General features: G+C 42.7%; 1 long non-coding RNA gene across 2 annotated transcripts in view; it reads left to right on the forward strand.

The window, feature by feature from the left end:
• Positions 1-12,606, forward strand: part of LOC125983943 (uncharacterized) — a 34,983-nt gene extending 22,377 nt beyond the window's left edge. The window contains exon 5 of one of the 2 annotated variants that reach the window (XR_011088369.1): positions 6,758-9,590. This is a non-coding gene — a long non-coding RNA (uncharacterized lncRNA). Of the gene's footprint in view, positions 1-6,757; positions 9,591-11,884 lie in introns of those variants that run through there. The other variant, XR_007486815.2, reaches the window with a different exon arrangement.
• The last annotated feature ends 13 nt before the right edge of the window (positions 12,607-12,619 follow it).

Below are 12,619 nucleotides of genomic sequence, written 5' to 3' on the forward strand. Positions count from 1 at the left end.
AACTTAGCGTGCATTCCTACTAAAGCTCATAATAGTCACAAACAACACAGCCAGAATAAGCAGCACCCATAGTAGTGTTTTAAAATAGTATTTTTGTTGTTGTTTTTTTCTTCAAGATACCGCACAACAGTGGTCCACAGCCTTTTTACGAGTGTATAAAAGTGATCAAGTCATCACAAAAATCACGAAAAAAATCTTATATAAGCCGCACCTGACTATAAGCCGCAGGGTTCAAAATTTTGGAAAAAAGTCGCGGCTTATAGTCCGGAAATTACGGTACTTTTATTGATTCAGCTGCCACAGCGACTGCATGTACACGATGACCTCATCGGCCACAGCCAATCAAGTTCTGAATGCCATCACAGTGTTGCCAGGCTATAATAGCCTCTTCAATTTAAAGCAAGTTAGCGTCTACCACAGATGGGTTTGCACTTATGCCTTTCATACAAATAAAAAAAAAGAGAACTGCTGCAGAAGAAACTCAATACGACATGATTATTATAATTGCTCGGCAACATCCGACGGCTAAATAATTCCAAATCAAACGCAGTCTTTCTGAAGAGCCGCAGTGACTCCCGAGCGCCACCAGCATCCATTATGACGAATCTGGCTTGACGTAACGTTAGCCGCGTGAGCTTTGAGTGTGACGCTCGCCAGCTGGGGCTCGACGTGTGTTTGTGAGTCACACCAGACGAGCCTTGAGCTTCATTCTGTCAGCCGGCGGAAGAAGCGGCGATATAAACAATCGCCAATTAGGCGGGGTATTGTCAAGGCGTCGGCGCTAACATGTTAGCTTGAGGACAATGAAGCAGATGTTCAACCAAACCAGATGAATCAATCACAAATCCATTCATCCATCTATTAGTTTTCTATAGTACATTAAGGTCAAAGGTCACACGTGCTGGTTGGGAGGTCAAAAACCAAAACCTTTTACCCCATCTTGACTCCTTCAGCTGGCAGTCACCTGCTGCAACAAGTTGCAATAAATTGTTGAAATTATTCGACTCCCCGCTTGGACAAGTCAACCCTTTGACCGTCGTCAAAGTCTAAGAACGCCCCAATAGGAAACGCTGATTGGTTCCCGTTTTCCTTCCTGGAGTGGATTGATGGTTGAGGTCTTGGTGAAATATTGCTTCATTTCCAACTTTGGACCACTCTTACCCCCCTGACCTCTTCCTCAGTCATATGCCCCGCCCCCCCCTCGGAAAAGCTTCGGATTCTTGGAAAAGTTGTAGTGAAGTACTGGCTTCTATAAATCTCCCTCCCTAGACCACTCCCTGTTGAGCATGAAGGGAGAAACATCATCCCCTTTCCTTGAACCCCCACCAAGTACTCCCCCCCCTCTCCCCTTTCCATGCCTCCCCCACTTCTACCGCACTGAAAGCATTCTCACCATTTTATCTCCTTTTAACAAACGTCTGTTTCACTTTGAGCCGCTCATTGCGCAGTCAGATCTTTACGACGCAACCCGTCGTACCATATGGACGTCAAACGGCGCCGTGTCGGTCAACTCAACCGCTGCGTTTACCTGTTCACAGCTTCCCATCCGGGTGTCACTTCTGCTTTTTTACAGCCTACAATACAAAGCGACGGCAACTGTCTGTTAAGTCTAACCACAGTGGAAACCAAAAAACGGGACTGCTAAAGTGTTGCTCGCAGATGAAGCCAATGTGTCATTTGGGGCGTGGGAAAGTCACCTCGCGATGTTCTATAAGAGCTGCTTTTTTGGTACGAGGCCAGTGGAAAATCTTTTTATTGATTTGCCCGACCCGAGTGAGCAACAGTATATATTTGCAAACCTCCAAGGACACGCAAAGGTTACACCTACATACTGTGTCACTCCAAAACATTCGTACCTGTGACTGTACGAAACTTCTGCTTCTATTCAATTCTTGACAGCTGACAAATTTCATATTGATCACAACAACGGCAAGACTCTGGCAGGAACTTCATCGTATAAACAGAGAACATCCGTAAACAGTTCCAAAAAGGCCCGTTTGGACTTGGCGGCGGGGTGGGAAGGAGGAGGACTGGGACAAAATTCGGGGGGTGAGAGAGTGAAGCACTGCAGCTGATATTCCCTCCATGACGGCCAAGTTGGGAGGAGCAACAGCAGGCCGCCTCTGTGTTCCCCCTTTGGGACTTTCTGCCTGTACAAACAAAGTGATCCAGGGCCTCCTGATCTAATGGGAACCAGACCTGCTGAAGGACCAAAACTCTCCCCTTTGGTCCTCTCTGCTTCTCTTTGGCCCTTTTTACTTATGAAGGACCCCATCCCGGAAACCTTGGCTTGTCGCCACGGCAACATTTGGTGACGATCCAATCCGAGCGCTGACCTTCTTAACTTCAGTCCAGCCAGACTCCACTGACACTTATCAGCACTTGGAAATGTTTTATCTCTACTCCCTTCTCGTACTTTCTATAAATAAAGCACTCACGTAGAGCTTTTCAATTGAATTCTGATCATCTCGATGACCTTTGGCCACCCAATCCATACCTCACGTGCTTTCCAAAGAAACCTTCAATGACGAAATATGGTCTTGTTGCTAACACACTATATCATCACGTTCTGTTCCACGTCCGAAGGCTTTAAGCGTCAAGTGATCTCATCACAAGCTCGGTCTGAATGTTGTCATTGTGCGAAGAGAGTTCAGAGTTTATCAGTCAACGTCCTCCCAGTCTTCAGCGCCGAGCCTCTATCTCGTTGAATGTTGTCTTTCACCCGGGCTACGAATACTCAGACGGAGGCTCTTGAAAAACACACACACGCACAGGCAGCCCATTGTGATATTCGCCTGGTGACGGTCAACCTCTCAGACATGTGGTGCTGTTTAGATTTCACCATTTTATCTCCGCATTCTTTGCGATAAGTCGGATAGTTTGTTTCGCTAACGCTACCTTATGGGCTTTCTTGTATTGTTGTTTTTCAAAGGAGTGTGCTAATGCTAGGACCTAGCTCTCAAGCTAATGTGTCTGACTGTTTTTTTTTCCGTCTTGTCTCCTTTTGAATAAAGATCTGGTTTGGGCTGAATGTGGTTTTCATGGTTCTCCACATCAAATGGAAAAGCGGTATTAGAGTTTGTGCCGTGATCAATTAATTGTGAGGTGTCTATAGAAGCGACCAAACCCATGTGTTTTTTAGCTGAGTCACAAAAGCTAACAAAACTTTTTTGACTGTGTGTGGTGCGGTAGGTGAAAAAAAAAATGTTTTTCCCTCCGCAGCCAGTTGTTGGACCGCAACATGAGCCTTTTGGACGCCTTTTGTGATGGTGTGCGTTTGTCACCCTGTTCGTGCTGTTTCCCCGGGTTACATCAAATTGTTGCTATTGATCCACTGTAAACAAGCTCTCTGAAGTTTCTGGCCTACAATAAAAATGGATCAATGCCGGAGCCGCGCACTTCCAACACCAAAGCAATTTTTCCGTTTAGATTTCTTGACATGTAATCTCTGAGGAAACCTTGGATGAGACCAGGTGGGCGTGCTGGGTTCATGTGGATTTATATTCCCACTGATGTCATGACTGGTGCAAGCCACAGGAAGGGACAGACAAACAGTCAAGGTCGTTGACCTACTACAGTGAGAATTGGAAAAAAAAGCCTCCAATCATTTGTGTCCCTGATGTTTCACATTAACGATTACGTATTCCCTGATGTCATGGGGGGTTGGCTTTTCTCTATGAATGGTCACAAAAAGTACAGTCGACGTCTTTGTCCATGAATGGTTATATATACAATTGTCACAATGCTCCCATCGCCTTTCCTCTTCCTCCATATTGTTCGTCCACGTCGGAGCCGGGAAGTTGGAGACACCTGGATCTAGATTGTTCTCCTTCATCCCGGCGTTGCGTAATGTGATGACAGTGATGATGTGCCGGGGGGGGGTCTCTCTGCACCCCCCCACCCCATTCTCCCCTTCCGCGGGGTTGTGTGGGATCGCTCTCGCAAAGGGGACGGGGGGGAACTTGAACCCTCTGACTTCCTGCCCGCTGATGAGGTCACATGGTCTCAGTGGGAGCGTCTGTGAAATTCCTGTTCAATAACAGCAGACTTGACTGGAGGGCACAGTGGGAGGGAGAGAGGGAGGGAGGGGAGGCAAAGCAGATGATGGTTTGATGTGCGGGGGTGCAAGCATGGAGGGGGGGGGGGGTTAGGACCATGTAGTGCTTGTCTCTAGTGAGCCCCGGGGGCGCTTTGTTGGAGCACAGCATGTGCTCTTGTTATGGAAACTCCCTCCTTTTTTTGAAAGAATTAGCGGTGAAGGTGCGAAAACTAGTCTAGAAATCTCACACAACTGTCAAAAAAAAAAAAAAATCGTGTATACTGTAGTTAAATTAGCACGGTGTACTAGTGGTTAGCACGTCTCACGATTCTCGGGTTTGAATCTTGGCTTTTTTGTTTGGAGTGTGCACAGTTTCTCCAAACAAATGCATAAATAATGGTAAATAACTGCAAGCTTAGAATGATACTATTATTAAAAGCAATAAAATCCTAATGTGCAATAAAGATAAGGGACCGCAAACAACTCAATAGTTCCCCAAATTGAACCCCGCATTAGAAATGTAGTTCCTCTCTTGGGAGCCAAATTCATCCTCAGCCAAAATATATCAACACGCATATAAATTAATTCCACATTAATTCCCCAACATGAATTTATGACAACAAACATGAATCAAAGAGGTCTTTGCCAAACAAAATATGCAGCAGTAGAGTAATGAAATATCATTTTTAACCTCTGACGGACCAAATAAATATTCAATGTGTTTGCACTAATCTCGTTTTATTAATTAAATGCCAACCATGGCTGTGCAAGTCAGCTAAAGATCAGGAGCCCCATTTATGACCAAAAAAAAAAGCCCGTCAACAATCCAGATGATCGTCAACGAAGTGTTTCGAGCGCTTGCCTCGTCTCATTAGGTTGTTATACACAAAAACTCCTCATGCGGGACGAGGAACAAATTTGCGGTATGCTTCTCTCTCTCTTCCAGGTTAGCGTCACGTCACACACATGATTGCTTTGCGTAAAGGTCAAATCCAGGCTGGGGCGGCTCGTGGTTGCGAGGGCAAAGGGAGGTGAACGTTTTGATGTAAGACGCCCGAGGCGGCGGAGGAACTCGAGGTACGGCGAACAGGAGGAAGGGAGGGGCGGTGTTGATGAGTGCCCCCACATACAAAGACAGCTTGTTTTAAAGCGCCCGCTCGTCAAACAAAGAACCGTACTGTATGAAGCGTGCTTACAGTAGGGAGTCAATTTTGCCCGGTCCCTCTTAGGCTACACCCGTTGGGAAAGCCATTGAACTCCACGATGACCGTTTCCACCTTTCCCAGAACTTCAGGAGTAGGTACAGGATGTTCCCTGAGAGATTCATTTGTCGGATTGTTGGAGGAAGAAAATTCATACCGGATTCGAACCAAGAATCTTTCTTGTGGCATCGCTCTACAAAGTTGTGGAAATTAATAGCGAAGTGGTTCTCATGGCTGACTTTCATGCAGCTGGCGCGGTGTCCGTTCCCAGGCAACGTCCCATTATGCGATTGACTAGTGAGCAGTCAAGGATGAAGTCAGCTGATATCAACTTTGGTCACCCCGAACAGGATATAACGCAATAGAATGTTTTTTGGGAACCCTGCTAACTAATCAACGGTAATCAAAAGAATACGTCTCGCCTTCGTGCGAAGGACGCCGGCATTTCTCTTTTGTTTTTTTTTCTTCTAATTGATTGCAGATGCCAACCTGAATGGACTCAATTTGTTAGTCCTCCAGAAAGTCTCAGAAAAGAACACACACTCACACCCGCGTCATCATTTTGGAGTTTCACCTGCGGCCAACAACAGCTTGATGCCTTCCAGATGTGCACATGTTGTACTCTCCGCTCTTAGCTAACCTCGGATGCTAACCTTTAGCCGGGTTTTTACAGTGCCCAGGAGGTCTCTCTGAATGGGTGGGGGAGGAGGACTGTCCCTTTTTTGAAGGGCCTGCTGAGCCCACAATAAAAAAAAGAGGACCTTTGCATCCTTTCCCTTTCACACGTTAATGGCTCGTCGGTCTTCAAGCAGAGTCGGGAATGAAAAGCTGCCCGAGAAGCACGGGTGTGGTTTCAAAAGACATCCTGGTTCTCTTGGGGAGAGGTGTGCTTCGGTCCAGATGGGTCGAGGCGGGTCGTGCTATTTGGTTTCACGCTGGGCCTGTGGATTTCTTACCTCTCGCAGCCTTACATGAATAATTTTCGCTAAAATATCAAATCAATGACTCGATTCTCAGGACTCAAATACCTTGGTGTCGTTCGGTCAAACGATCCTAAATTTTACGGGTCATGTGGACCCTGTTTGTTTCACAATACAGAGTCTGGAATGTCACATGTTTGTGTTCAGTTCCTCCACTGCAGTATTGAAAAAAGAGACTAAAGAGTTTGGTGTGATTTGCATGATTAAAGACAGCTTTTGTTTGTTGCCACGATTACACACACGAAAAAACATTAACATTGAAATGGATGGAATTTAGGTGCATAGCTGCAGTTCAAGGAATTGATTTGACTTTGCTCGCCCTAATGACATTTTTTCCAGTGGCAAAAGCACTGGCGGAACTAGAGGGGGGTCCGTAGGGGCGCTGCCTCCCCCCCTGAAATATGCTCGGACACCCCTAGGTGGCAGACCAGATGATTGACTTTTGGGTATTTTTCGAACCGATCAGCATTTTATGAATCACCCCCATCCGTGGTCCCTTCCAAAGAAAAACTCCTAGCTCCGCCTCTGCTTCCCAGCAGGCCCGCTGAGACCGAACGCAAGCGCTAACCCCCTCTCCACTCCCACTCCCACCCGACCACGACAAAGACGCTGCGAGCTGGAACAAGCTCCAGACCTCTGTGAGAAAGTACCCATCTGCAGCGCACGCTGGAGGTGGCCCAAAGCAAACAAGTTAAAATTAAACCACAGCGCAGACATTCAATAGTTTCCATGTTTCAAGCACTTGCAAATGGAGAATCTTTACCATTTCACAGAGTGGAGAAATTGTCAGTATTGTGGTTTTGCTTCGCCACAAATGGACCGTTAATGTGTGTAACAGCTGCAAGGCTGAGGAACAATGCTGCAGAACAGCTGATAGACGTTTGGAAGACATGAACGTGTCCACAGGTGGATGATAAGCTCCATTTTTTTATTATTTACTTTTGAAGGAATTACGTAAAGTACAGAACGTCTTCGAGACCAGTTGTCTGAGATTGTGGGTTTTATTTATTTAATCGAGACGACAGAGTTAAACACATTTTATCTTGTTTAAATGTTTACTTTTGTTGTGAACAAAATACTTTAAGTGCTGGATAAACATTGTGCAATAAATATGGACATGTATTCCACTGATTTCGTGAAAACTGCTCAGAAAAATCCAAATTCGATGACACATAGCACGTTTATTTGTTTATTTTTTTATGTGGAAGTGAAGCAGAAAGAAATGAGTCAGCGTTGCCAGTGCGACGTCGAAGGTTCACGGCGACCTTTCTGCGGTGGCCGCGTTTCATTTCTTTCAAGGTTGTCAAGAAGTTCAAGCCACTTCCAGTACAACAAAGACCGCATTCATTTCTGATTCAGTCAATGTCTCAAGCAACATTACAATTTATGCCTTTTTGACTTAAATGGCTTCACATAGACTTCTAAGGAATACACTCTATTGACCTTGGCAAAGGTCAGGACTTCCCCTTGTAAGAAGAACACACTCATTTACTTTTCCTTTTTTAGCTAATAGAAAAACAAAATTGGGATCTCCCTCATTTCATTTCAACACTAAGCCTTTCTTGGACCTTCTGAATTGAGCTGTCCCAGTAGCATTGCTAGAGCTACAAAGTCAGTGTGGTCGCCATGGTTACCAGTTGGTACCTGTTTGAAGCAGACCCCCGCTTCTTTTGCCCCCCCCCCCCCCCACTTTCAGTCTTCTAGCATAGGTGAGGAATATGACATGATTGATTAATTTGCATGCTTTGAGAGCATGTGCAAGGCTTTTGGTTTTCTCATTTGACGCTATGCTGCCATCTAGTGGTGACAAGCCACCTGCACTTGAACCGCAGAGATTGTACAGAATTATTTAAAATAAAATCAAGGATGCAGAAAAAACGTGCTTAACAACAACCTAAAATAGAACAAACACAAAGCGTAGTTCTCAAACTAACAAATCGTTCTGTTGATTTTTCTCAAGCTCTTCTTACACCTCATTTAACCAAGAGGGGGCGCCATGAAGTTTAACATTTTATCCAAGCAGTTGAAAACACTGATTCGAACCTCGTGAGCAGATGTCATTGCATTACTTCTCCTTGGAGCCTGAACCCCCCGAAAACATTGACCAGTTATGACTCCCAGAATGCATGACATCATCCATCGCTCAGCACTTACTCCACCTTAACCCACATTTCTCACATATAATCAAACACAGACACACACACACACGCAAAAAAATCACCCGTTGATGACTCCCCTCACCATTCTCTTCAAACAATCTTCCTTTCCATTGTGCCCCTCTAAATATTCACATATGTTGATGATGTCACTCCATTCTCCTCCCCTCCACCTACGACACGACCTTAAGACGTGATTAATTCAAGCGTGCTGTTCGGAAATATTGACTGAACTCCACTGCAAGTCCGTTTTACGGTTTAACATTTTATGGAAAGTTGTGAAAATTTTAATTAGGCTTTTCTGAAAGTGACTATGCCAATGAGTCATTCTGGAGTTCAGCCTCACTTTAATATAATTTACATAAAAAAACACAATGATGTTTTCTCTGCCCATGATGGGGGCACCTGCCTAGCAACATGCAAACATCATCCAAAACAGTTTAATCATCTTTCTAGAAGACAGTGGCCCGTCCAACGAGAACGCAAAACAATTCAAATAAAATGAAATGGCCTCTTTCTGAGTCTCGGGAACAACCCTGGCTCATTTCCACGTCTAGAGACTGCTCGCATGAGAAAAGCGAGGCAGGAGTGAGGATAAGAATGAAAGTGAAAGAGAGGAAAGGGAAGACGCGGGGTGTATTAAAACAGATTAAAACCACGGGGGAGTTGGGCCAACAAAAATTGAATTGACTTCACAGTGGCGCCACAGGAAGTCTTTGCAAATAAGCAGAGACGCAAGCTCGAGTTTGCAAGCAGAACATGTGCGGGTTAGTTGAAGTGAAATCCTTCTAATCGGGCAGGAAGGGAGAGCGAAAGAGAACCGAGGGAGGGAGGGTTGGGATAAGTGGTCGGTGAGCAGACCTGGAGGTCATCAGATAAGAAGAACCAACATCAGGAAGTCCAGCTTTCACCTCACAACACACTTCCTGCTTGTCAAGAGTGAAAAAATTAAGCAAATAATTAGACAAAAAAAATATTTTGGATCAATTTAGTCTGTCTTTTATATAGAATTTTTTAAATCTAAGAATATTCAAAATTAATTGATTGAAATAGGTAAATTTGTTTAGCATACTTAAGAAAAATGGGAAGTTCGACAGCCTCACTTCAGATTGCAAAATTTTACTCCAAACGTTAGCAGTATATTACACAGAGCGCCATCTGTGCTACAACAGTTAAAATTTTCACACCCTTATAAAAGACATTCTGATATTTAGTTTTGCTAATAGCATAAAACCCGCAGATAAAATGTGAGGTGAGGCAGATGGGATTTTGCCTCCAGATTGTTCCCACCATTCAAAGGATTCCAAACCGTCATTTGAAATAGAACTGATTAAGGAAGACTGACCTCACTGCCAATCATTTCTATTTAACATCAAGTAAAGATAACACAATATAGCTATTTCATCATTTTCACATTGCGACATTATGGAAGCTGGAATGTATGGACACATGACCTTTCCTAAAAGCACACATCCATTCCAGTAAACATCCCTCCCTGTTTTAATGTTGGACAGCAACAATAGAATCCATTTTTGGCAGACGGGCTTAAGTCATTTACACTCTTCTGATACACCCGACCAGGATGTGTCAAGCCCGAAAGGGTCTGCAAAGAATCACAGGAAATGTGCTCAATTAAACAAACTATAGATGGTCAACTCTTTTCATCACTCAACCGCTTCCACTTTCCCTAAACACGTTAAACCAGAATGATTTACAGTCTACGATGTTATTTACGACTAAGCGGAACTTCTAAAGTCAATCACCCCAGAAGTCATACATTTGAAAACTCCAATTATCAGTTAAGCCAACAATCGTAAAAGTTAAACCTGTTCAATATTTACGATAGCTACCTGTGTGGCCGAACCGATCCACAGACTTTGATTGTGACGTTAAACTTTTTTACGACTTTTTCCTTGTCTATTTGTATGCATACCCTGTGGCACTACACTGCCTCTCACAGGCTAGTCTTGGTATTACAACACACATCTCATTTGGGAGTGCTCCTGAATCAGCAATTTGAGTCTATGACTCATTCTGACCCATCATAGACAAATATTTAAGTCGGGGCCAACTAGGTTATCTCAAGTTGGCAGTCTCGCAATCCCTGACGTCGGCATTTGGCTGTATATATTTAGCTGATATTTGAGCTTTCCTGCTTTAGGGAAGCTGATGAGTAATGGGAAGTGATTTATGTTGTCGTCTGAATAGCTTTTGGAGGAAAAGGGGAGTCGAAAAAGATACTTGGATGATTTCCTCTCTCTTGCGCAAGAGGCAACAGAAGGAACATTGTTGCTACGATCACGTTACACTCGGTCTTGCTTCGCTAAGTCGCTATAGTGTTCTGAATTTTTTTAAAAAGGGGATCGAGGTCGGGAGTGATATTGGAGGAATGGCGAGAAAGAAGCATCTGGCCACCAAATGCTGACGTCAAATTTATACAAGCGAGTTGGATGAGGGCCGCGCTAGCTGACAAAACTCATTATTCATTCGGGGGTCTGCACTGTGTTTTCATACGAGGCTGTTCCATTGTTCTACTTTCACAACCTTTTCCAAAACAATTTTGTTCCTTGACAACACTTTCACAACAATCGCTTGGTGATGTGGCATGCGGATAAAAAGAAAATGTTCGTTTTTATTGGTATAGTTTTGATTATCCCTATTTGTCACGTTGTAGTAGTTTTTGTATATTTGCGTCTTCGGTTAAGGGAGGGTCAATATTTGCTCTTGATTTACTATTTTGAATTTTCAAACAGTAGTCTCGAATTCCACCTAGCAACAAGCAACTGTTACGAGGAAAATGAATCACTTCATCTCTGTGCAAAGTAAGGATGCTCAATTATGGGAAGAAAAATAATGTTCTTTTTTTTTTTTTGGTAATAATTGAAATCACAATTATTCAAATGATCATTTGATACAAAACAGGAAAATGTTTAGATATTAATTAATATGAAGGCAAATTTTTTGGGAGCGTCATTATGTAAGTTAGTTTTGGACCAAACAAAATTTACAATTTTTTTATTTTAAAATAAAAAAATGATACAAATGTTTAAAAACAATTATACATTCAAGTATGGGTTGCTTATATAAACTAACTTAAATCCAGATTAATAGTCGATTTTATTTTTACAGTGATGCCAATTTTGTAATCATGAAGTATAATAATCGTGATTGTAATTTAATCCGATTAATTGCCCTATTTATAAATTTCTATGACGAAGAAGAAGATGGCAAACTAGATGGGAGGTCAGTCTTTGGTTTAATTTTGTGTGCTGACAGAAACGGTTGACGGTCAAAGCTCATTAAGCGAATGTTTTCATTATCTAATCGAAAGCTTGTGCAAGCTATCTTGCAGCTCAGGGTGGAGAAAAGGGCACATGATGTGATGTGATGATCTTTTTTGAGATAATGCTCCATTTTCGTTGATACTGCCAAAGTGATAGTGGGAAATGTGGAATTTATCCCTAGCTAGTATTGGAACTCATTTTGTCTCCCAAAATAAATCCAAAGGTGACTGACTTATTAAAAGAATTCCCGGACCCAACTAACATCCCTGAATGGCAGACACATCATGCATTTCCTGGAAATTCCTCGACTTCAGCTTCCATTTTAATCGGTGAACACGATGCAAACAGGAAGTAAATGGACAAGGTGGATTGTGGAAAGTCCACAGTTTATCTTGGAAGAAAATTCAAAAGGGTTATGCAAGAGGATGTGATAGTTTGATAAGAAAACCATTTTTGGTTTCGATTTGATTTCAAAAGTCACATTTTCGGAAATTCTCGTATCTTGTTATTGTAAGCTTTCTCCCATAGGAAATTACTGATAACAAACATTCCAGTTACTGTCACCATTATTAACTGCACATGGGCAATAGCACATACATTTCTGATTTTTATAGTTTTTTTATCATTTTTTTCACAAGATGATACGGTGGTGGTGCAAAAAAGTCTTTTTTTATTTTTACAAGGGGAAAATGAATACAACTTTTCATTTCTATGACGAAAACGGTAAAAGTTAAAAGTAAACGATGACCCAAATATGAAGTCACTTTAAGAAATACAAATACCAAAAACTAAAAGTTGGGCTGTATGAGACTTTTATTTATTTATTTATTTATTTATAAAAACAAACTTCTCCCATCACTTTACCTTGTTCAGCAGAGCTCTGTATTTCTTGTCTTTTTTTTTTTTTTTTTTTTTTATTGTTGTAACTATTTCAGATGAAATAAAAATGACCAGCAAA

The sequence above is a fragment of the Syngnathus scovelli genome, chromosome 16 (assembly GCF_024217435.2).
Source record: "Syngnathus scovelli strain Florida chromosome 16, RoL_Ssco_1.2, whole genome shotgun sequence".
Lineage (NCBI taxonomy): Eukaryota > Metazoa > Chordata > Actinopteri > Syngnathiformes > Syngnathidae > Syngnathus > Syngnathus scovelli.